Consider the following 25665-nt stretch of genomic DNA (forward strand, 5'->3'; position numbering starts at 1 on the left):
CCACTGTCGAAAATGCAGCCATTTAGGCAAAGAATATGTTTTAAAAATTGGGATTTTATTCCTGCCTGGATGAGGCAGCCTGGTCTAGTGTATAAATTCTGTCATTCTCCAGTGTTATCATCAGGACTCCCCAGGATCACAAAAGCTTGGAGAACACCGTTGAACCCTCAGTCACAAAACTCCAGGATGGGAAAGCTGCATCCCAAAATGCACAGATCTTGTTCATTTCGAGTGCAATCCGGTGGATCACTCATTTTGGCACATGCTTGACATGTGCTAGAAAAATAAATCCCATTTTCCATTCCTGCCAATAGCTGTCACAGCCACCTCGAGAGCCTGAGCTCCCTGCTGAGTGTTGGCTGGCTTGTTCTCAAAGTCCATCACTCCTCATCCTCTGCTTCAAGCAAAATGAGGTCAACATGACACAAGCAAGACAACTTAAGTGAGGCCAAGAGTTGTGGAAATCTCCTCCAGAGTGCACTCAAGTCAGTAAGCATCCTTCTGCTGACTACCACAGGCATCAGAACAGGCCTTGAATGCCTTAGTTCCTGCAGGGAAGCATTCCAGTACGACCTTTGGCTCTACAAACAATTCCTTCTACAAACAAATCTTGCCCCAGAGAAAACTCTTTTACAATTCTTTATTTCCCCCTGCTTCTTTCACCTGGATTACAAATATCATTTCCGTTTCTATTCGAGTTCTCTGAAACCTCAAGGACACCATGGAAACACATCCCCCTCCCACAGATCCTCAAGAGCTGGCTCCAGAACTTCCCATCTTGGGTCAGGTGGCCATTTGCCAGCCACTACAGAGGCATCTTTAAGAGCTTTCTTTGATTTCTGATATTCCCCTGTCATCTCCAACTCTGTTTTGCACACAACGATCCATCAGGAGCAGGACAATTTTTCTTTTCTCCCCACTGTATCTTTTTTGCTGCCATTTCATTTAGATTGAATTAAAGCAGCACTGATTATTCCTTTGTATTTGGGGTTTTTTGACATGTAAGAAAAACATATCTTCCCTTTCTTTTCATAGGATATGTGACTTTATTTACTTGCTCAAGTATAGCGTTTACTAAGCAAATTCTTTCTCTTATGTATTTTATACAAAACACAGAGAAAAAAAAGGAAATTCCATTTATTGTGTAAATTACACAGAGAAAATTTGCAAGCATTTGGTAAATGTTATAGGGTAGAGAACCGTAGTTTTACTTAAATAATTTTAATAGGACAAGTGAAAAGAAGTGGTATCTAATTTATGGAAACAGATTCAATAGTAGCTGACACTGTGTTAATCACCTCTCAAACTCACAATTGCAAATTAGTCACTTTAGCAACTTCGTTCCATAATTTCTGAAGGATTCCACAGACTCTGGTATGATTCTATTATGCCGTGACTCACATTTGATGAATGTTCTTCCAATTCTCACTTCTGAAGAAATAATATTCATGAATGAAGTGATTAGTTCCTAAAAAAGATTTTTCTTTCTAGTATTGTCGAATAATTTTAAAACTGACCACAATTAAACTGTCAATGAGCTAATTAATATGATTACTTTGAATTTGTTAACCACAATCTGGCTACATAGAGAAGTTAATTAGTCTTGGTTCTTTATAGTCACTAGTCTTGGTTATATATATGTAAGACATAATCAGTATTTTCTATTGAATTATTTCATTGTCTTAATGAGGGAGGAAAAACCACAGCCACCTCCACCTTCTACCACTCACAGAGAAAATTCTTCAAATGTTATTTGAAAAGCCATGGAATTCTGTGAAATAACATTCCGAAACCTGGACAGTGCTACCTGTCCACTTTGGGAACACACCATCAAGTCCAGACAAACAAGGTTCCTTAGGAGCACTTTATGCCAGATTCCATCTCTGTTCAAATGCTCCAATTTACATGGGATAAAACTGCAAAAAATAACCGTTTTTGCTGTTCTGACAGAAAAGCAAGAAACAAAAAATTAATGACTTACTACATTTTAATGCTTAGCTTGTGGAAATCTCAGTCAGTAATAAGATTAAATCCAAACTCTACGAATGAGGGGTGAGAATATGAGTTTTGTCTTGCTTCTCACTCCTTCCATTTTTTGGTCATGACCAAGAGCTTTGTTAACAAGTGACCTCATCAGAGGATCTCCTGTCTCTCCAGGCTGTTCCTACATTTCCCAAACATTCCTGCAGTTCTTTTACGCAGCTCTCTGCCAACTACTGAAGATTTTTTTTGTATCACTTCAGTTTTTCAGTCCACCAAATTCTGGTTTTTCCACCAGCTCAAAGGAAATTATCAATGCTTCAGCAAAGTCAAAATATGGAAAACCTCTCCATATGCCCAACACACTTTGCTAATTATTGAATTTTTCTTTATTTCCAATTTCAGCAGCTGAATTTCTCACTGCGTTTGTCAGCCATGTGGAAAACTCCAGCACCATTGCTTCATTTCTGTGCTTAATTAGCTCACAAAAATGGAAAATCGCCTCTCAAGTTGCTCTTTGGTGAACTCTGTTTTTATTGTGACTATATTCCTCAAACAAGTACCAACAATTGTGTTAAAATTTCTATTCAGCACACATTTATCCCCTGGTGCACCTGCAAAAACTTCTTTTTAAAAAGTTAAAAATTAGCACTATATTTCTTTTCAATTACAAGAAGCAGCAAAACCACTGTTAACTTTTTATCATGTCTGCCACAAATAAATCTATTTTTTTAATTGGGACAAGCAATTGTCAACAACTGAGCTATGAACTTTCACTTTGCCCTGAAAAGGGGAACCAAAGAACATTTGTGTAAGTGATAGCTTGGATGGACTTAACCCCCTGCCAGTTTGCAATCCAAATGCAATAATAACTTCCTTTCCCTGTTATTTCTGTATTAACATTAGAATAGCCCAAGAATATTCTTAAAGCCACCTCTAGAGCACTTCAGTAGGAGCATTAATAACCTTTAAGCAAATTTCTGTGTTGCCCAAAACACTCTGAAGTAACATTTTACCACCGGCTTTCTCTACAAGAGCAATGGGGGCGATTATAATTCAATTACAGACGAAGGCAGAATGGGTACAAGGGACATTCTTTTTTGCCTCTTCTAGGAGAAATCACATCTGACTGTGGAGGCCTTGTACAAGTGAGGGAAAATTGCATCTGTGTGTTACTTGCTTTTGTTTTCTTCACCACCACCACACTAAGCAGCTGCTGACTCATTGTGCTCTACATGGCAGGCAGAACTTCCTGTTTCCATCATATTTCCTAAAATATCCCCAAATAAAGTCAGTCTGGTTGCTGGCAGAATAGCTCTGAATATCTGCTTTCCAGTGTTGTCAGCATACGATGATGTGGGTCTTGAGTTTGTTAAAAAAGGCTCCACCTTGAGAGCGCATAGTCCTGAGAGCTCGGTGCCGGCCCACCCAGCCCTCAGCACAGGGAAGCCCCCGTGGGACGGTCTTTGTTCCAAGTGTTCCTACACATGTCCAACAGCCACAGGTGCACATGGGTTTGTACTCCTATTACCGCTGAGTTGCTTCAGAGGATTTGGCTCCTTGCACCTTTTTTCATGAAGTAATGTTACACTTGCAGACTGTGTGTTTTATGAGCTGTTTCTTCACCACATACCTACCCCTTCAATCAAAGTGATTCTCTCTGTGGTCTCATCAGCATCATTAGAAACACACCAGACTGATGTGGCCCTTTTTAAGGCCCCTGGAACCCCAATGCCCTCCTGAGCTGCAGGATGTGCTGTCTGGGCTGGCTGATGCAGGTGCAGAGCGCACAGGGTAACCAACGCTCAGCTGTCAAAAAGAGAAAGGCATTGCCCAAAGGTACCCACAGAATTCTGATACCTGGAAAAAAACCCTGGTTGCTGGAAAAAGTTGGTCACCTTGGAACACTTCATGTTTTGTTGTTAAAAGGGATAATAGCCCATATATCAATAAACCATTTTAAAAACCAAAGAGGCCTGAAAATACTTTTCCGAAAACGTTTGCTCCAGCACAGCCGGTTCAGTAAATAATCGGATTTGAGGATGCAACTTCTATTCCCTGAGGACAGCAGGGGATGTGAAGCATTTATCCAGTGACCTCCCACACACTAATCTGTGGATAAAGAACACCATGAGAGTGAATTCAGGACTGTGCCGCCACAGAAGGATGGGAACAGCATTATGGAGAAAAGCCAGAGAAACATCTGGCACACAAAAGGAAAGGTGTTCTGCGTAGAACAGAAGTGCTTGTCTGTGCTCAGGGGGCAGCTCTCACAGGGCTGATATAATTCTCACTGTATTTTTTGACAGCGAATTCACCAAGATGTGATTAAGTTTAGTAATAATGTCTCCAGAATTTATGAAATTCTTAAATGCAGAAGACTGCTGAACAACATGTTCTAGAAAGAAAGAAACTGTCCCAGTCTTTCCAGCAAGAGTTGAACAGCTCCTTTTCCACCATTTGTGATAAACATGCTACCTTTTCCTTTTGCCAATCAGACAAGGCCTGTGTGTGAATGACGGCCAGGACAATCTCCCCCTCCAAGGGAAAAGCAGCAATGTTGGATCCCCACCAGAAAAGCTCTTTAGGTCAACTCTGCTCTGGCAGAAAAGAGAGTTTCACTTTCCAAGGGAAATATGCACAGTTTCCAACCTAGCTCAGAGCAGCAGAAGACCTCTGGGACATTCTCTGCAGCAAAGACTTTTAATGTGTATTCCCTGCCAGAAAAAACACCCATCCACCCAATGCCAGCTGTACCAACAGCACAGTTCTGCCGACAGAAGTGAGACCAAATGAGGTGAAGCACTGGTGACTTTCAGGGAGAAAAATGATAGGATGTTCTTTCTGTAACAGAAACAACTTCCTTAGTATTCTTTTCAACCGGAATAAAATAAGAGTGAGAAAAATCCTGTTTCTAATGACTCTCAACACAGATGTGAGACACATTCATTTGTGAGGCAATCTTTGTAAAAACATGTACTTTAAAGCATGCAGGAGACAGTCAACCTTTAAAGAGAGAACAGTTCACAACCTTAACACAGCAGAACTGGTGATCTGCCTGTAATAATGACAAACCTTTCTTTGCTGGCTCTTAACAACCAAAGAAAGCTAATTACAGGGATGACTGATTCTTTGGTTTCCGTGCTTAAATATCTAACTGAAGAATCAGGCTGCTAACCAAGGAAGAGAGCACAACTTCAGGTCCATACAAACACTGTCAGGTATGGCAGGGTATTATAGAAAGTAAGATTTTTGTTATCATCTTCTTAGGCCTTGTGAATTTGTATCAAATTCAACTATACCAGTGGCAGGTGACAAAAAGACCCTGATCAGTTCAAAGAAAGCCATTAAGGACTGGACCTTAAGGTATCATTACAAAGTATCAGCAATAATTTTTTGCAGTAGTTATTTTAAATTTAACTTCAAATGTCGTCATCATATGTTTTGATATCAAAGTTATCATTGGCTTCCTTCATTACTGAAATAGTGTGTGTATACATATATATCTCTAGTCAAGCCACACATATCAATTTGAGTTATCTTGTTAAATACATGCCTCTCAAACCTGACGTAAAATAAAAAAAAACCACTGGACAAAGAGAAATACATCAATCATACACAACTAAAAATCTTCTCTTCCTTAATGCCATGAAGGAGTACAGGGGAGCAGCAATACTCTTACTTGTAGTATATGAACATGTGTAAAACACAAAGAAGAAGTACCTGGCAAAAAATACTTTACCTCGGAATTAAATAAAATCTTTCTCTTTATTGGCTTTAACAGCAAAAGAGATCTGCCTAATTCAAACTCAGGCTTTTTGGTTTTTTAATAAGAAGTGAAATGATTTATTTTAAAAAAGCCAAATCAGTACCGTAAGTATTGGAAGCCCTGGATTAGAACTCTGCCTGCGCTTCTCCCTTGGCCTGGGTGCAATGAGGAGGTTTTCAGTCTCTTTCTTCCTCATCTGATTGCCAGGAGAGCTGTGCTGCATTCCTCAGGAGAAAGAACAGAAACCAGACAACACAAGGCTCTGAACACAAACACCTGTGAGAAAGGCAGAAAGGAAGAAGTACAAGAAAACAAGCTTCCCACTCTCTGTGTATCTCTCGTTATCTCACTTCAGCTATTTTTGGTTTCACATCCAGCCCTGTGACTTCTCCCTGCAACTTCCCAGGGAACCTCATCCATCCAATTGTTTTCCTGCCTTAGGACCAAACATGGCTGGGATAAGGCATCACTTGTGCTTCCTCTTGAGTCAGTGCATAATGTCTACAGAGCAATTCTTTATTAATTTTCATCAAAAATAGAGGGGATGGCCTTCAGAATAGACTTGTCTTGCCATGAGATCCTGAGCTGGGATCAAGCACAACTACAGCCTTCACTGAATTCACAGCAATGACAACCAAGGCAAAGGCTTTTTTATTCTGCAGAGGACAACCCTGTGACACCTGAAGTCTCAGGGAGTATTTTAGACCTTGTTCTCTCAGACTTTCTCCTGTGCTGTATGAAGCTTTGCATAGAGAAAGTTGACATAGAAGAAAAAAGTACAGCAATCTGTCTTTTGAGATTGGGCAGGGGAAAACTTTTGTCTTGTTTCATATTAATTGAGTCACTGCATTTGAGAGCAACACAGTTTTGTGCACTGCATACACGAAAAACTACTCAAAACGGTTTAATTTTGTTATCACACTACCGCAGCAAAGCCCTTCACACCTTATGACTGAGTTCCAGTGGAAGTCTTACAAACTAATTTCAATGTATGATTGCAGAAATCGTAGTTTGTTAGATGTACAGAGCCTAGTGGTCCATGAAAATCAGTGATCCCAAATTGAAACAAGAAAGTATGGATTAAAACTGCACCCTAAACTAACAATGTGCAAGCCACAGGACACTACATATTATTTTCCAGTGATGGAACAAGGCACCCAAGTTTCTGAGTCAGAGGCACAAACTCATGAAAGAAGGGTAGGTTTTCAATTTGGCACCTTAGAAGTAATTAAAGTGTCCTAAAATCTGACATAGTAGACACCAACTAAAGAGATGACAAATGCTCTTCTGCAGCAAACTCCTACTTTTAATGATCATGGAGTTATAAAATCCACAGTGTTCTGCTGCTTATGCTGCAGCATCAAATCTCTACTTGGTATCCAGATGATGTTAATGAGGAGAACATATTCTCATACTATCAAGCTCAATTTGAAAGAAATCCCAGGCTTGCTTTAAACCATATCAATTTTTAGTTCTTCCACTGTTCCTTCCTCCTGTCAAAACCAAGGAAAAAAATAACCCATCCACAGGAGCCAGAGGAAAAAAACCCCACAGGGCAGTCAGCCTCACCTTGATGGACAGAAGTGAAAATTAATGGAGAAAAACCAATCAAACAGCAGGCCATTAAAAAAAAAAAAATAATAATAAACCAGAGTCTACAGAAAATGAGTCACCCAGAAAAATCAAATCCCTTGATGGGAGAACCACTGGGATGGAATCTGGGTAGTGGCTGACTGCAGCCAGCAAGAGGCAAAGTGCCTCGGTTGTATTGGGAATGTGTTTCTAGCCTACAGCTGTCCAGAGGATCTTTGGAAATCTTTAGAGTTGATGTGTAACGGGATAGACAAAGAACAAATTGTTCTGGTGACCCTGTTCACTTCTAGTGCAAAAGTTCAGGCTTCCTTAGAGACTAATAACAAATGGGATATTCTAGATGTGACATTTTATACAGAAATATTTTTTGCTTAAAGAAAAACATCATTGCTTGAAGCGTGTTGTTAAAAAGAAAAGAAAATCCATCCATATTTTTATAAGCTAAACTGGCAGCAATGAAGTTAAACAAAGTGGTGGCCCCAGTCAGGTATTTCAGAGCATGGTGCCCAGGGAAAGGATTGTCCCTTTCAGTGCTAATGGACTGACCCCACAGGCACACGGACATCCTGGCAGGTGACAAATAAAAAGGCTTTGTATGTTACGCATTCCATTTAGGGATATTTTACACACACGTGTATAACCTCAGGTGGTAAACAAGCTGGTTCACATTTCCTGCTGGTAATGTAAAAGCTTTTCCTATTTAGACAAGTTATACTGTGCAGAAATTAAAGTTTCAAAAAGAGAAGAGAGACATAGGGTGACAGCAGCGCTTTTCCTCAACGACAGAGCAATCAGTCCTAGTCAGGTCACCTAAAGATACACAGAAACTACACATGGAAGAAATTTTTTTATTTATTTCTTCACTACTGTCACCAAAACCCCAGACAATGCCAGAGGTGCAATCACTCATGTACCTCTGCATGGCTGTGCACACCACACCCCCATGTACGGAATCCTAAATGAACTGAATTAAACACAGAAGCAAAGAATGTAGAGAAGTAACCAGGTTTGAGTTGCGTCTTTGAGAACAAAGTGAATCTATCAGGGACTTTCACGAAAAGTAGGCAGGCCTACAGAGTCCTACAGAAAGAGAATACCAGCAATATGAAGTACCATGTACACGGTCCCTCGGTAAGATCAGGTTCATGTCCTGCTTCCCTCTCTCTGTGACACTAGAAAACTCCAGGGACGAAAGCCCAGATGTGGGCACCCAGTGCACTGTTCCCAGCAGTGAACAGTTACCTGAGAGGCTCCCAGGTTCCTGGTGATGGCGATCTGGACAGGTACATCCCTCGGGCAGTACAGGACTCCATCCTGAAAGGTCAAACTCAAGCAGGAAAGATGTGGAGCTTCCTCATACATCAGCCTAAGACAGTGGAATGTTCCTGCAGAGGAGTTTATTGAGTGCAAATTTCCCTGCTAAATGTGAATGGATTTCTGCAATCAACATGAGTCAGAGACAGGAATGGAAAGCAGATTTACTTTGGAACAATAGGAATTAGACTGAGACACCTTTCAGTCTGCACGAGTCACCCACCCATCTCTCCGCCAGGAATATCTGAGGAAGAAAGGAAAACTATGGATTTCTCCCCAGTTCCCAGGCAATGTTATTACACTACACTGACTCAGGGGAAGCTACAACTTCTCTACACATCTCACGTGCATGATTGGAAAACCCTGGAAAACTCTTAAGCACCAGGAGAAGAGCACAGACTGACAGAAATTAAATTCCTTCCTTTTTTTTTTTTTCAAGTTAGCAAACACCTCCTCCACTGGGCAAATAATATTCCTTCAACACCCCATCTGAACAGTTAATATCCAGCCTGGCTTCATGTGGTGCATCCTGCCTAAAATCCTCTTGCCTTGGGGAGTCTATTTCTACAGCAAACAAGCTTTTTCTCCTCAGAATTGGATTTCCTTTCTGCAACACAACTTCTCAGTCTCCACCTTCCAGAGCTTTCCAGACTAATTAAGGGGACAACCTTAAGATTTCAAAAGACAAAATGCAGACTTGGGTGTTTAGTTGTTTGCTATTGAATTTCCCAGGTTCCTCAAAGGAGCTGTGAGTAGCTCTGGTGGGTGGGCTACTGCATTCAAGAAGAATCTCGGCTCCCAGTTCAAAATCTTTCAGGACAATTTTTTTCAGGAGTAGGCACAGTTCCTAGGGAGCCACAGGGGAAAGGCCTGTGGGATTTCCAAGTGTTCAGCAGTCCTTTTCCAGACAGACAGCATCTTGTTTACCTGACAGCAGTGGAGGGAACATCTGTGCTGTGCTAGGTGTCTCCAGTTGCCCTTCTCAAGCTGTTGCAGGTGTCCCATTCTGATAATACAGACATTTATTTATGTTTTTTTAACACAGAGAAAGAGGAAAGTCTCTACTGAGGCTGCCTAACATGCAGAAAGTTTTCTTTTCAGTACCTCAATTACAACACATTTTAAAACTTCAGTCCATAACACATCAGACTGACTGTCACAGAAAAGAAAGTCACTTCTATTTAATATATTCCCCAAAGAAGAGGCTTAAAGTCAAGGGGTAAATAACAAGGCAAATACAAAAGTAACCAGAAAGGCAGGCAGTAGTGCTACCTTTGAGAAATCTGGAGGCCATGGAGAACCTCCCTGGGTATTTTACCATGGGTGGAAGATCCTTAGGCAAATGCCCCACCAAAGGAGAGATTCAGCTCTCTGATGAGATGAAGTGGATACATATCCTGCCTGGTGCCTGGAAAGATGGGAGACTGTGTGTGGCTTTGTGTCTTCCCTCCTGGTTTTCTAACCTGTTGCAATGAGGAACCTTCCACAATTTTGTTCAAACTTTTATCTCTCACAAAATGTAGATCAAGGAATGCCTTATGCTTAATCATACAGGGAAAATTGTAATGACACAAAAGCAGTTGAAATGTTTAAAACATTATTAGCAGGTTGTTTTTGTCACAAAACTCATGAAAATACAGAAAGCTGGTGGTTCTTGGAGATGAATTACTTTAGAAAAAACCTCTGGCTTTTTTGCAAAGGTATTCAGAGTAAAGTCTCTAATTCTTTCCTTATCTTTGCTCTGTGGCTGGAGGAATGGCCATGCAACTGTTAGAAAAAGAAAAGTATGTTGGTGGAGCACATTTCATGCACTGAGGGTTTTTTGTGAGCTATACTTTTCTATACACCAGGAAAACAGCTCACTTGACTTGAGAGCACTTGATCCCACTTGTCCCAAATATCATGACGTGGTGCCCAATGCCAGAATTTTGAATTGTAAGTAAGGGACTTTTCTCTCATTCCCGTTCAGACCTAAAAAATAATGGAAAATCTGTTTCATTGCTGAAATGTCAAGAAGATGTGAAACACAGCGCAGAGGCTTTTTGATTAGGAAATAACCTAAACAGGTTCTTTTTGTGAGTTCTCTGAAGTGACAGTAGAATCACACATCTGATAAATGGAAGCATGAAACAGTGTAATAATAAATAAGAAGACAAAGCAGTACATCCGGAGACCCAAAAATCTTTACAAGTAGTGACTGCGATACTGTCGTAATCAAAATTCAATGGAGGTGGTCCTACAACTGGAATGCTGGAGTGGGTGGCTAATTCAAAATGACCACCAAAGAAACAGTGACCTGAAGTAGAATTAATGTCCCAGACAGAGGGGGTCACAGGCAGGAACAGCTGCTGAAAGTCCAAGCAAAAGCCTTCAGCAGCCAGGAGAGGCCAGAGGCCAGGCCATGGGCATAGCCAAGCACCTGCTTCACTGGGGGGCTTAGTTTCAGACACTGAGAGGTGAAGGAATTGGCAGCAAAAGCTTTGGAATAAAAATTAATTTCAAGGCAGCCTCCTGATCGTGTTCCAGTCTGTCAGAGCTGGACAGCAAGAGCCTGCACAGCTCTCTTTAATATGTGAATGCTCCTGAAGAGAAAAAGTTAAATTAAGTGTGTGTATTTGCTTAGGAATTGGGATTAATATACATTACTGATTCACTGCTCTTTGCAGCTAAAGGTAATTGTAATGTCTCTAAAAGTTTTAAACAAAATTCTGTGTGCTTAATGACTTATGCAAATATTGTAATAGAATTTGGTTTCTATCATACTCAGACATAAAAGACTAAACCAGTTAATACTGCTGCTCCTGTCAACACTTCTGTTCTTCAAAAGAACCAATACAAATTCCCAATTAAGCAACAATTCCCAGTTAAGCAACCTGGTGTCCCAGGATCACCATCCCACCCAGAGGGTCAGGAGTCCATCACATTGAGAGAAAATACCCTTTCACTGACCACAGTCACAGAGTTATGGACATTTTCCACTACCCCAGCAACACATTAATCACAGGTTCCAGCCCTAAATTTCTTGACCATTTATGAGATGAAAGGCAAAAAGCACACCTAATGCTGTTGGACATGCTGACTGCTCAGCTACCTCTTTGAATTTCCATCAGAAATAGTGGAAATGGGGAAAGTTAAGAGGAAAGGAATATTTGGAGAAGCAAAGCCAGGAAGTGCAATGCATCTGATATCCCCACTCAGACATAACAGTGACTCACAGGCAGAGAGTCACAAGGAATCATACAGGACACAGAAGTGGGTGGGCAGCTCTATTAGAATTATTTACCTTATACACAAGGATCAGTGTGAGAAAAAGTAAAAAATATATTTATGAGTGAAGTGGCTGAGGAGCAGCAAATCCTGTGAACAAGGGGGGAACTCAAGTGAAAATGGGCTTTACAGAGAACTTTGTGTACGGGGAGATTACTCTTAAAGTTTCACATGTCTCTCAGGAACGAGAGAAGACAAGAGCTAAAGACAAAAGCCAGGTTGGATGGGGCCTGGAGCAACCTGGAAGGGTGAAAGGTGAAGGTGTCCCTGCCCATGGCAGGGGCTTGGATTTAAATATTCTTCAAGGTCCCTCCCAACCCAAACCATTCTGTGATTCTCTACAGGGGTTGGAGCCAAGATGATGACGTTCATACAGCAGGAAAGAGAATGTACTGACAAGTCCTGCAGAAGTCGATGCTGAGAACCCAGCTGAGTTTGGATGAAAGAAAAAAGGACAATTCCAGCGCACCGGTACTACCCCATCCTCCTGTGTGGAAGAGGGAAGAAAGGTGATAAAATAATGACTGTGCTGGAGGTAAGAGTGACTGGAAAGGTCGGTGAGTGCCACCTGCAGTGACAGGCACTTAGAGACGAAAGCAGCAGCATTTCAGGAAGATTTTGCCTGGGTTAATGATGTAATTTTTAGTTCCTGATCATTATTTAAATTAGGATAATTTTCAATAGCTCCAGCAGGTTAACCCCAGAGCAACTGAGATTTCCACTCCTCAGTTTCTTTGCCTCTGCCTTACTGTCCTCTCTTCTGCTTTTCTGTTGTCCTTTAGTTTCTCTCTTGTGCCTCACTTCCCTCCATCGTCTTCTACACAATCCAGTCAAAACAACACCACCACAACCTCTGGGCCAGAAGGCAGCACATCAGCTTCCAAACCTATTCAATTTTTATTGAATTCTAGAAAACTGCAAGTTGTAAAGTTTGCCCTCATTAGAGGGACCTTACCCCAGCATCCTCCTGAGTGCTGCAAACGTCCTGCTAAGAGTTCCTCAAAGGAGCCCTGTTCTGAAACACTCTGTTCTGCAGTACGAGAGGAAATAGAGAGATTTACAGCAGCCATAAACACATCTTTAAAAGGCCATTTCACATGTGACCTGTGACAGTTCAGAGAGACTTGCTATGCCTGTAGTGTTGGGTCCAGGAAAATAAATTGATCTTGTTTGTGGATGAAGCAGTAGGTGGCATGTACAAAAAGAATCTCTAAAGGATGAGAGTCTAGTAAATTGGGTAAATACAGGGCTGGGTGTGGGAGCTCATGGCTTAAATAAATGCTGAGACACCCTGGACAAACTGAACAACCTACATCTGGAAACAGATGTGCTTGCTTAACAAAATATCAATGCTGTAAAACTCCTTGAAAATTTATTGATTTTTTGCAGAAAACATCAAGCAATAATATCCAAATCCTCTGTTTTCCTTTGGATTTCATAATGATAGATGAACTTTGTGTGCTTTAGCAAGTGAAAATGGATAAAACACTTTCTTGTGCAAAACACATGAATTTATCTTGCACTCAGTCTGAAGTAACGCCAACCCTGTAGAAATAGAACAAAATCTCAAGAGAGTTAAATTTTTTTTAAGAGTGCATTTTTGCTGTGGACAATAAATATTGAGACTCAACAGCATATGAGGTTTCTTTCCTAGACTTAGAAAATGGTATTCTGTAGTTTCATGGCTGCCAGCTCACAAGGCAGGACAGATGGAAAAACCCACAGTGCTCACTCCCTGCCCTGCCCAACACCTTAGCAGGAGGAAGGACAACTGAAAGGCTGGGAAACAAACCCAATGTTAAACTAAGTGTGGGTTCAAAATGCAACTGCAATAAATGATGCAGACATGCGGCCCCAGAGTACAGAATTCTCTTTATTTCCTTCAAAAGCATGACTAATATTTACTTAATTTATAGTTATGAAGTTAGGTTAGTTATGAAGTGAAGGAAAAGGACAACTTCAGCCACTGTCATAGTTTAACCCCAGTCACCAAACCCCTCACAGCCACTCACTCCTTCTCCCAGGAGAGCAGGGCCTCATCCCATGCAATGGGGACTTGAGAAGACAAACAGTATTGCTTAACATCCCCCCTTTCTCCTTGTCCCCCCCACCTTGTATCCTGAGCTCGATGTTGCATGGACTGGAACATCCCTTGGGTCTGTTGGGGGTCACCTGTCCTGGCCATGTCCCCTCCCAGCTCGTCCCCAGCCCCTCCCCAGCATGCCCAGGCAAGGGACAGGAGAGGCCTTGGCTCTGTGCAAGCTCAGCAAGAACAGAAACATCTCTGTGGTATCAGCCCTGTGCTCAGCACAGACCCAAACATGGCCCTGCACCAGCCCCTGGGAAGAAAACGAACCTTACCCCAGCCAAAACCAGCACAGGTAGCTGGAAAACAAGCAACTTCTGGATTTGCTCTCCCTCCAATGGGAACACCGAGTGTAACACATGGTTGCCTTCAGCCATGAGATCCCCTTCACCTCTGCAAACCAGGGAACCCCAGTATGAAAATCCTTCCACATCTTTCAAGTGGATCCTACTTCTGTGATCACAGACAGTTGTAAAGTTCACAGAAATACAAGCCATGGATTTCCAGTGCCTGGATAAGACAGAGGATAAGAGCTCTTATGCTCTTTTGATATCTAACATCACTTTCCCACTCTGGCTGGAACTACTGACTCAAAACAACCTTTCAAAAGTGCCTAAAGAGTATGGCAGGATTCTGGCACGTCAGCTCTGTGGCCAGAGGAATCTCTGCTGCCCAGTAAGGGTCAAAACCAGCTCACATACTGCTCAAGCTTATTTAAAGAATTATTACAATGTGATAAGAATGAATTTGAAAGCTGTGGAATTCCCAGGGCTCACCTCAACAGCAAGGGCCTCTCCACAAGGGCTTTCTCCTGGGAGGAGGCAATCCTTGTAGTTGGGACACCTTCAGGACGTTAGGACTCAGGCAGTGGAACTCTGAATAAAGCAATAATTACTATCGTTGAAGAACATTATTTTGCATATAAGCCAACTACAAAAATTTCATTACCTCCTAGAAACTCTTATAAATCTAGTTGTTATTTCTGTTTAGAATATTTAGGGTAGTATTTCAGATGACCCTATGTCTTCTACTTGCCCAGACAGTCACCAGTTAGAGAGAATTCCTGGGCTAAAGTAAATTCGTCTGCCATTGTGCTGCTAAAATAATCCTCTAAGTATTTTATAAATATGAAAAAATTAAAGCAATCCATTGGCATAGTTTTGGAAAGCAATCAGAAAAGGCATGAGGCTGGTAAATTTTTCCTTGTGGTTTGGTTACTAAAGAATACAAAATATAAAGCCCCAAATCTTATCTTTTGTGGTCACAGACCACTGCAATAAATGTATGTTTTTCTTACACCTTCCATCTCTTTCAGAGATAGCTTCAGTTCTTTCTGTAACCCCCCCAATCCCCAAACCTTTAGATTCTAGAATTTAGATAGCCATTACATTTTTAAAAAATATCTATTTACTCTTAAAATAGTGTAACAAAATGTTTGTTATTGTCTGTCAAAAGCAATGCAAGTTAGTTATGTTTTTCTCTTCTCCTTTAAATCAATTCACTAAAAGGTTGATATTCTTAGTAGCAGTTCTTGGTAAGAACTTAATAGTTCTGTTGCTGTATCTCTACACGAAAAAAGGAGTTGTTTAAACCCTTTCTTGTAATAGCTTATCAAGACAATTCATTTCCATGTCTTTGCATTTCCAAGAGTTTCCAAATCCACTTTTCCACTAAAAGAAAAAAATACAAGCACAGGAGAGAACGTGAGAGAGCAGGTAAAGACTTCAGAGCTCAACTGCACTGCAAAATTGAGTTCACCACAGTACAGGTTTTGTTCTCCGTATTCTCCAAGGGGGAACTGAAATTTGTGTTTGTCAGTCACTGAGACCTGCAGCTGTCAAGGAAAGGGGTGGAAATTCACTTACCTGGGTATGGAAGCCGGTTTGTACAGACAGACAAAGCTTGCAGCCTGTTTCTCCAGCCAGGGTCTGTCCAGAGCTATCAGCACCTCAGGTTTGACCCGACCCAGCAGTTATGCTCAGGCTGCATTTCAAACCCAGACTGGACAATTTCCATCCTCGGACAGAGCCCAGCTCCACAGCTGTGCATGCCCTGCCTTGTGTAACCCACGTGCAGTTACAGCCACAAACACTGTCCTGTGCCAAGGCAGGGACAACGGGGACAGGGAGTCATAGCAGTGCCTCCCCTGCTGGGAAGCTGGGCTCAAATAGCAGCAGCCTCGGGGGGACTGTTTAAGGCTCTATTTTGGAATTCACAAAGATGACACAAAGAAAAAAACCCAGAGATGCAAGACCTGGACTTAGTATGTCAGGAGAAGCACGGGCAGAGCCCCCCTGCAACAAGCCCTAATGGCTGTGTGTGACACACCAGGGTTATCAGTCACTCCACTTTATTCACACTCTAAATAAATCCCATAGTTGTCTTTAACGGGTTAAAACACAAAAAAAGCTCCAATAGATAAAGAAGAGCTATTTCATGTGCTAGCTCAGATAATAATTCTTCTCAAAATCTGCAATGTCATTTATGTCCTGGATGATATAACTTTTAACGTATTGCATTTAGAACAATCCCTTCACTGTACTACCTTGCAGCTCACAATATCATCTGTATTTTCTTTATTCAGTAAACTTTGATGAGTTTTCCACAGCCCTCCCTCGAACGCACAAAAAACCCTGAGATACAGAGCCCATGTGCAAAATGTCCATTAATTGAAAAGAAAAAAATTAGCAATACATGTTTATACTTCTGCTGTGGTTTCAGTACAGATCATATTAAATACCAACAGATTCCACATTTGTAAATGTAACGGGAAAGCCACAATAAACTTGCAAACTGGAAAAGCAGGCCCTCAGCTGCAGCCAACCTTTCAGAACATGGGAAGGACTTTTAGGAGACAGATGCAGCAGAGACTTTGATTCCTGTTTCTCTCTGCTGGAAAAAAGGGATGCAATAGCTAAAAAAATAGTAATCGAAACTTTGGAAGTATTTGACAAAAAAATAAATCCTTCATGGGGAAATTATTTTTCTCTCTGTGAAAAACACAAACTGTTCAGAACACCAGTGATCATATAAGCCTGTCACTGGATAAACTCTCATCTCAGGCAGGATGACGAATTCCTGTCTTGCTTATCTTTCAGCTGCTTCTTGGTAAACAATCTGAGATTCCAGCTCCTGAAAGCCCGGGCAGGAGGAATCAGGGGTGGCTCTTAGATCCCTGCTGAGCCCTCACCCCTGTGGACTGTGCCCAGGGCATGTCCCCCCCAAAGTCTAGGCATCTCCTGATGTTTTGTTACAGCCTTGGCTATCGCTGGCCATTCACTTGTCACCAACCCAGACACGTTCCTTGAGGTAATAAATTTATTGTGGCAGAAAATGAGCAAAGAAACCTTTCAAGCAAATTCTTTCATTTTTTATGAATAGAAGCATAGCCATGTCTACTGTTATATTTAATTAAAACATCACTTTGCCAGAGCTTCCTTTGCAACTTTATGACAGAACAATACAACCCCTATTTAATAAAGCTGAAAGAGTGACAGTGCAGAGAAGTGCCTGGGAAAAGAGGGTCTGTTGGCAAAGGAGTGAAAAGTAGGAGCAAAAGGGGCATAAAATACACCGAGTTTATAAGAAATGAGAGGGGAATTTAATATTACCATATGACAAACAGAGCCTATATTTATTCAAATCTGATTTGAGTCGGTCCCTCCCCCTATGCCAAGACAGAGATATATTTAATTTCAGCTTTTTAGAGCCTGTGTCTTCTCCCACTCTGTTCTGCTGAGGCAAAGCTCAGTAATCTACAGCTGAGTAGCTCACTGCCTTTCCTTGGAAGACTTAGGTTGGGTATCAGGGACAGGTTCTTCCCCCAGAGGGTGCTGGGCACTGCCCAGGCTCCCCAGGGAATGGGCACGGCCCCGAGGCTGCCAGAGCTCCAGGAGCATTTGGACAGCGCTGCCAGGGATGCCCAGGGTGGGGTTGTTGGGGTGTCTGTGCAGGACAATGATCACTGTGGGTCCCTTCCTGCTCAGGATATTCTGTGATTCTGTGGTCACAAAAGTTCTCGTGGTAGGGAACAACAGCACATAACTGAACACCACATCCTCCTCCCCATCCCGCCAGCAGCAGGACAGCCAATACCTACAGACCACCTGAGCACCTGCCAAGCCACAGAAATCGGTCTGGTTTAACAAAAGGTACCTTGCAATAAGATATTTGTGGGGAATGCCAAAGTGGGCACAACTCTGATAGCCTAAAACAGAGCACTGCTACACTGACAATCAATAGCCCAGCAGAAATCCTGTGCAACAGCCTGGGGAGGAGGGGTGCTGCCACTGGCTCTGCATTCCCATGTGGATATCCATGCCTTGGCTGGGAAAGCAGGAATCAACCACAGAGCTGCACCTTTCTCAAATATTTTGTTTCCTGTTCTGGAATCCAGTTGCCAGATTGGCCTCCTCCAGCCCTGGAGACAGAGTGGGGAACACTCGCTGGAGTGACTTGCAAAGGAGCCAAGAAAATCCTGCACTTGGAATGCTTTGCTCCATGAAATCAAAGCCCACTTGAAAAATAAGTGACCAGTCACTCTGGGAGACTGGGTGGAGGTTCGGCACACAATGGGGGCGAAATGAAAAGCTTGAAGAGAGGTTGTCTTGGCAACATTGTCTGATTCATATTTAAAGATAAAATCACTCTCAAAAGCTAATGTAAAGTGGATGCCAGAGATAAGAAAAAAAAAAAAGTAGGCACTCATAACATCTTCATAGCAGAAAGCTCAGCCTTCTGTCAGTTGCCTGAATTATTTTGGGACTGCTTGGTAGGGTTTCCTCTGTTCATTGTAAAACATTCTTTTTATAGCAACTATTAAGGCAAACAAATAAGTCTGGAAAAACACAGCGTAAGCTCCTCCAAGACCCCATGTGAAACAGCATGGTGCCTCAATATCCAAAGTACCACCTTTCCTTCTGCATGTATTAACTCACAAGCAGACAGCCATAACATTGCTGCACAGACGTGTTCTCACTATCAATTGGAGCAGGCAACTTGCACAGGTAGGCACCTTATAAAACATAGAGACTGGTAAAGAATTTCCACTTTTTTGTTTTTTTAACTGCTCTTTGTATAGTGATTGATCTTAGGGGCCTTAAGTGGTGTGTGATTTCTTCTGCAAGGAATCTCATTAGCCCGGGCTCTGATGAGATGGGCAGGAAAACCCCTGAAATCCTGACAGGAACCTGTCACAGCACAGGAGAGAGTGACAATGCCCCAGTGCTCCCTGCTGCATCCCACCCTTCCAGCAGTAACCTCTTAGGACAGAAATTCCAATTATTAGTCATGTCCAATAAATTGCTTTGTTGCTAAAATGCTCTACCTCTAATTTAATAAGAGTTCTGCTTTAGAAGAATATAGACACTGCCTGATTTTGCATTCTTTCTGTACTTCTGCCAGGATAATGAGAACAGAGCTAAACTGGAAAGTCCCAGCTTATTTGTCTCTCTTTCAAGTAGTTTAACACCTAAAGAGAAGAGAAGATATAGAAGAAAAAAGGTAGCAAACCCAATATTTTTCTACATTTCCTTTCTTTCCATTTTGCTGTAATGGATCATTGCACTCAGCCTAAAATTCCACATGAAATCAAATGCAGCAGGAAATAAAAAAAAAAGTTTACAAGGTTTTGCTGCGCCCCTTCAATCCCCCATCTCAATTACTTCAGGACTCAGTGAAGTTGGGGGGGTTCCATCTCCAGGGCTCCTCAGCTGCCCCCTTTTCTAGCCCTCAGCTTGCTCCTGCACTGTAAAGGGCCCAGTGCCTCCCTGTCACCTCTGCTCTCCACTGACCTTCCCCCACCTTGTCCCCAGCTAATAATGACTGAGGGATTATCACTTTCTCCAGGTCATCAGCTCTAAGCACCTTAAGATGCTCCCAACTTTTTGTAACTTGACAGCCTCTGCTATTTCTACCTAATTGCCACTTTCTCCATCCACCCATCTCTCTTCTCCTTTATCCTCCTGAACAGCCTCTTGAGGCAACTACTGCTGAAGCTGGAAAAATTGAGGTAAATTGGTGGAGAAGATTGATTTAAACACGGGTGATATCTTCATCACATCTTCCAGTCTGTGAATAATAGACATTCCTTAATTCCCCTCCTAATAACCATTTCTCATTGCAGAGAGGCTCGGTGATCCCTCACTCCCAGGCTCAGCTGAGCACTACAGAAATGCCATTTTTCTATCAGCCACTCAGCACACATTCAAAGGAAACCTTTAGAGTAATTTCACCATTTGGACTTGAATTTCTTTTTTATTAGCTATCTTACTTTCTTCAGTCCTAGCTTGTAGCACTGCTCTGCTCCCAGATGGCACAGTCCTTCCCTCGCCAAGGACAAGTCTGACACGTTTGTGAAGGCAGGATATTCTTAATGGGAACAAAAAGGTGGCAGAGCAGGAGGATGCAACAATTACATTTAACTGGCTGACAATAAAGGATGATCCCAAATACCTGCTGTTAATGCAATCTAAATCTCAGCTACAGCTGAAAAGAAAGGGGAATGAAGAAAAAATTTTAAAAGGACAAACCCTGAAAGCTTTACCTGTGCCTGATGTAAATGATAAAGTGGAACAGGTAATTATCTATCTTAACATCAGCAAAAACAGGAGATTTGGGGCCAAAGAAGTTCAGCCTTGAATAAGCGAAAAGACTGGGAAAGTTACAAAGAAAGAATCAGCACCAAAGAAAAGTTCCTTGTGGATATGTTTCAGCACTAACAGTTGCTGGCTTTAGCAGCAGGAACATGAAGGCTACCTAGGTAGGTGCGGAAAACATTGTGGGTTCTTTTCGTCTTGCCTCAGGAACGTAAATAATGCATAAAAATATCACTTACTAACACGTTTATGATGTCCTTTACAGAAGGGACAATATCGACCAGTAATTCTCCTCTATAATTGAGCCAGCAGTGTGCTCCCAGCATCAGGGCTGGTCACTGGGCACTCATCCCCAACTCCTGAAGGCAGGACCCAGCCACAGGAAGCAGGGCAGGATTCCCTGCCATGTCCTTTTCTTCTCCTTTACACAAGAGAAAGGTTCTGTGAAAGGAAGGATTTGGGACAGGAGTTCCTTGGGTGTTCAGATTTTTAGTGTTACAGACATGGGCCTAACAGGACCCTCAAAAGAGTTTTAAGAGGATTGGGTTTGTTCAGCCTGGAGAAGAGAAGAATCCAGGGAGACCTTAGAGTCCCTTCCAGTGTCAAAAGGAGCTGGAGAAAGCTGGAGAGGGACTTGGGACAAGGGATAGAGGGACAGGACACAGGGAATGGCTTCCCAGTGATGGAGGGCAGGGATGGATGGGATATTGGGAAGGAATCGTGTCCTGGGAGGTGGGGGAGGCCCTGGCACAGGGTGCCCAGAGAAGCTGTGGCTGCTCCTGGATCCCTGGCAGTGTCCAAGGCCAGGCTGGACATTGGGGCTTGGAGCAGCCTGGGACAGTGGAAGATGTCCCTGCCCTTTGACAGATGGACTTTAAAGGTCCTTCCAACCCAAACCATTCCAGGACTGCCTGATTCAATCTACAAATTAATGGGGCTTCAGTGTCTGTCCCACAAAGCTGCATCTTCAGTTCAGTGCTGTGGTCCAGCTTTGGGGTTCAATGCCATCCCAGCAAAGCTCAGTAAAACATGGAACTTTCATCCCATTTAGGGTTTTTAAACTTGTTATGATGAGCAGTTGTTTGCACCTCAGCATGAAAAATATCCAGTTCTGACATTTTACCCCCAAAGAATGGCTCTATTTCTCCATCCCCTTCCCCCAGGTCCGCTGAGGCAGAGCTGCAGCTCCTGTCCTGCCCTGGGTGCTGCCTGTGGAAGCGGTTCCACACAAGTGGATGGGTCAGTTCTCCCCTCTGGCCTTGGCGTTGCTTCCCAGGGTGCACTGTGGAGCTCAGCTCCAGGGAGGAATCACACTGCATCAGGAGAGAGGGGTTCTGCAGAGAGCTCATCTTAGGGCAGCACACAGGGGCACAAACTGAAGCATTGGTAACAAAACACTAATAGAGAAAAGCTGCTAAATTGACATGACAGGAAATGTTTGTGACTTTTCCAGGCTCAGAAGTGAAAGATTGGAATTGTGTTTTTAAAGACCCAGGCCAAAACACTCTTACATTTATCTGATAAAAGAGTCTATCATGGAAAAATCTATTTTCCTGACAGAAGCTGCAGTTTTGCAGGGCCATGAGAAAATTCTTCAACCAGCAGCCTCAGAAAACCTTTGAACACTGATCCCTATTATTGCAGGGCACATTACGCTGCCATCAGAGCCTTCCAAGCCCTTCAAGGACAAAAAAACCCAAACATACTCCTGTGATCAAGGATCTAAAACTCAATCCAGTGGGCAAGGTTTATGTACTTTGCCCAAAGCGTGACAGTAGACAAGCTTCAGCATTGCTCTCCCCAGTTTCCCTTCTACAAATAGAAATAACCTGATTTAGACTAGACAGGTTAAATGGAACCCATTTAAACCCTTCTTTTGAATCCTACATTAATCACCAACTTTCTCCTTGATTTTGGTGGAGTGGTAACATCAAACAGGTACAAAATAGCACCTGAGTGCTGGACTCTGCTTGGGCTCTCTGACACTCTGGACAGGGTTAGAGAAAGGGCCCGGGGCAGCGCCCAAGTACCCTGGTCACTCTCTATGGCCCATTTGAAACCCCACAGCAGTGGGTCATCACGAGGATTAGGAAAAACTTCTGGACTGCATTTACAGCATTTAAAAGGTCTGGAAATTTTCTTTCCAGAAATAAAATCATTTAGCTTATTCAAAATGAGAATTCAAAAAATAAATCAAGCAGTCAAATGATAGACCAAATTCTAAACCTTGTCAGCCAAATTTTGGTTATAGCACCTTCAAAATTTCCTAATAATGCCAACATTCTGTGTACATGTAAAATTTTCATTATGCAGATCATAAAACATTCTGTCTCAGTAAGCATATGAAAGAAGTGTCAGCAAACAGCACATCACTGCCTAAGGAATGTAGTCCCCATTCTTCTGTGAATACCTGGATGGGGTTTAGAACCTGGTTTTCATGCAGTTGGACTGGGAAATCATTGCAGGTCCCTTCCACCTGAACAACTCTGTTCTATTTTAGCTGACTTCTATCTCATGTTCTCTCTTTTCTTCTGAGTGACCACTGCTCTGGAATTTTTAAAAGAAATTCCACATTTGAAACAGATTTTGGTTTGAGAAATTGCTCTCAGTTATCCCAGAAGGAAATTACTGAAGCAATGACAAACATCAAACACATCTGCGCATGTCCCATATTTGTATTCAGTCCACAAACAGGTAAAAAAATTGGTAAGTAAAATCAAACCCACAGGAAAAAGAGACTAATATTCACCTAATTAATTTATTATGTCTTGTGTATCTTAAACCATGAGTGATGTTTTAAGTGAGTTTGTCCTTGCCTGAACAAAGAATTAATCATCAACATAAGGTATGGAACTCTCAGTTTAAATGATGTTGAGGCTCCAAGGGTAGCAGGTTATTAAAAGTGAAAATAACTGCAACTGGGCAGATTAAAACACCAGCCTCATTCCCAGTGGAACATCCTTCAAAATATCAGCTGCCTTTGGAACTGAAAGATGCCAACATCTATAAAACTTTGCTACAAATTAATACAAGAGATGAACCAGTAGCTTGTCAATGGTTTTAAAAAATATATAAAACACTGCTGAGAGATATTTCATGAGGATGTTAACCGGATATTTTTTATATACGCCAGCTTCATGATTTTTGCTCAGTATAAGTATACAATAAAAAAATAGGATATTTCCACTTTAGCAGACTCATGAAGCCAAAATGTATGAAAATAAACCTCTGAAATTCTAGCACATTTCTGCCTAATAAATATAATTTGTGAAAGATATTTGTCCAAATACTTTTCATTTTGTAGATATTTTTATGCAACCTATTAAACTAAAATATATTATAGATTGCTTAGACTCAATAAAACAATTATATCTTGTATATTAACAAAATAACAGGGCAAGAGAAAATGGCCTTAATTTGCACAGGGAAGCTTTAGATTAAATTTGAGGAAAGAAATTTTCTCTAATATCCAACTGAGCCTCCCCTGGCCCAGCCTGAGGCCATTTCCCCTTGTCCTGTCCCTGTTCCCTGGGAGCAGAGCCCGACTGCTCCCCCCTGGCTGCCTCCTCCTGTCAGGGAGTTGTGCAGAGCCACAAGGTCCCCCCTGAGCCTCCTTTGCTCCAGGCTGAACTGACATGTGGGATTGCAGAAACTGCTGTGTGGGATTGCAGGGCTGGGATGTGTGGGATTACAGGATTGATGTGTGCGATTGCAGGACTGTGACTTGTGGGATTGCAGGGCTATGATGTGTGGGATTGCAGGATTGATATGTGGGATTGCAGGATTGGTGTGTGGGATTGCAGGACTGTGACTTGTGGGATTGCAGGATTGGGATGTGTGAGATTGCAGGATTGGTGTGTGGGATTGCAGGGCTGTGATGTGTGGGATTGCAGGACTGTGATGTGTGTGATTGCAGGATTGGGATGTGTGGGATTGCAGGATTGGTGTGTGGCATTGCAACACGGACGTGTGGGATTGCAAGCACTATAGTTTTAATTTAAGACATCGCTTCCACAAAGTCTCCACTGAAGGTCCTTCCTGTAGCAATTTCTGTTTATGACATTTGCATGGGAGTTTCCATCGGAGAAGCCTTCCTGCACAATTAGGAGCACCAAGGAACAAAACACAGCTTTGCAAAGCAATACTGCACAGCTCTGACCACGGACCAAATGTTTATGTGATGTGTTACCCAGCTCAGGCCTAGGAGTGTGTTGTGTTCCTGCTGACCTTCTTCAGCCATTCCCTGCTCCATGCTCCCAGAAAGACATTCAGTAATGTCACAGTCAGCATTTCCAGCCAATGGACTCGCTCCTACCTAAACAGCACAGCCCCTGAGCTCCAGCCATATGAGCTTTGGAACAGTAGGCATTTACTGCCAAGTGCAGAAGCAGCAGCTCTCTCTCTGGGGACATTGGACACCATCTTTTTGTTTTCCAATGCTGCAGGCTTCTTTGTCAGTGGCATGGTTGGTTTTGATGGGTTTTTATTGATTATGATATGTATCCCATGTATCTTATCTTGTGTGTAACAGATGATCAATAATAGTCTTAACAAGGTTATTATTAAGGCTTTACAGGTGCAGGCTGTTTTAGCATTAGAGTATATGAACAAAGTAGGGGGAGATGGGGGAGACAAGAAAAGTCTTCTAGACTGAGGGCCTTGTTCACCTTTGTTCACTTCTGTTCACTTCTGTCCACAAAAAGCACTCTGGGAAAGGTACAGCTGACATGAAGACAAAAAACTAGTTCTATAACCAAAAAACAGGTTATGCAACCTGAGCGTGGATGCCTCGTGATCAGAATGCCAACTGGTCAGGAGGATGTGTGGACAGCAACACAGGTGGTGGCATGCAGCCAATGCATGTTTTAGTTCACAAGAATGTTAACAAATATAACTTTAGCCAGAGTATTTTTAGCACGGTATAAAAGCTTAGCATCATAGCACAGTATATAAGGCCTTGCACTGTGCCAGTAAAGTGATTCTCTTCGGAACAAGCAAGAGGGTCCATGTCTCACTGCCACAGGTATGGAAGAGACTGCTCAGATTTTCTTGGTTGGAAA

At 42.3% G+C, this 25665-nt stretch overlaps 1 long non-coding RNA gene across 1 annotated transcript in view; it reads right to left on the minus strand.

The window, feature by feature from the left end:
* Positions 1 to 16166, minus strand: part of LOC116447602 — a 59282-nt gene extending 43116 nt beyond the window's left edge. Inside the window, exons 1-2 of the long non-coding RNA XR_004241604.1 lie at positions 15875 to 16166; positions 14786 to 14884 (exon numbers count right to left, since the gene is read on the minus strand). This is a non-coding gene — a long non-coding RNA (uncharacterized LOC116447602). The remainder of the gene's footprint in view (positions 1 to 14785; positions 14885 to 15874) is intronic.
* Positions 16167 to 25665: the final 9499 nt, after the last annotated feature.

The sequence above is a fragment of the Corvus moneduloides genome, chromosome 8, assembly GCF_009650955.1.
Source record: "Corvus moneduloides isolate bCorMon1 chromosome 8, bCorMon1.pri, whole genome shotgun sequence".
Classification (NCBI taxonomy): domain Eukaryota; kingdom Metazoa; phylum Chordata; class Aves; order Passeriformes; family Corvidae; genus Corvus; species Corvus moneduloides.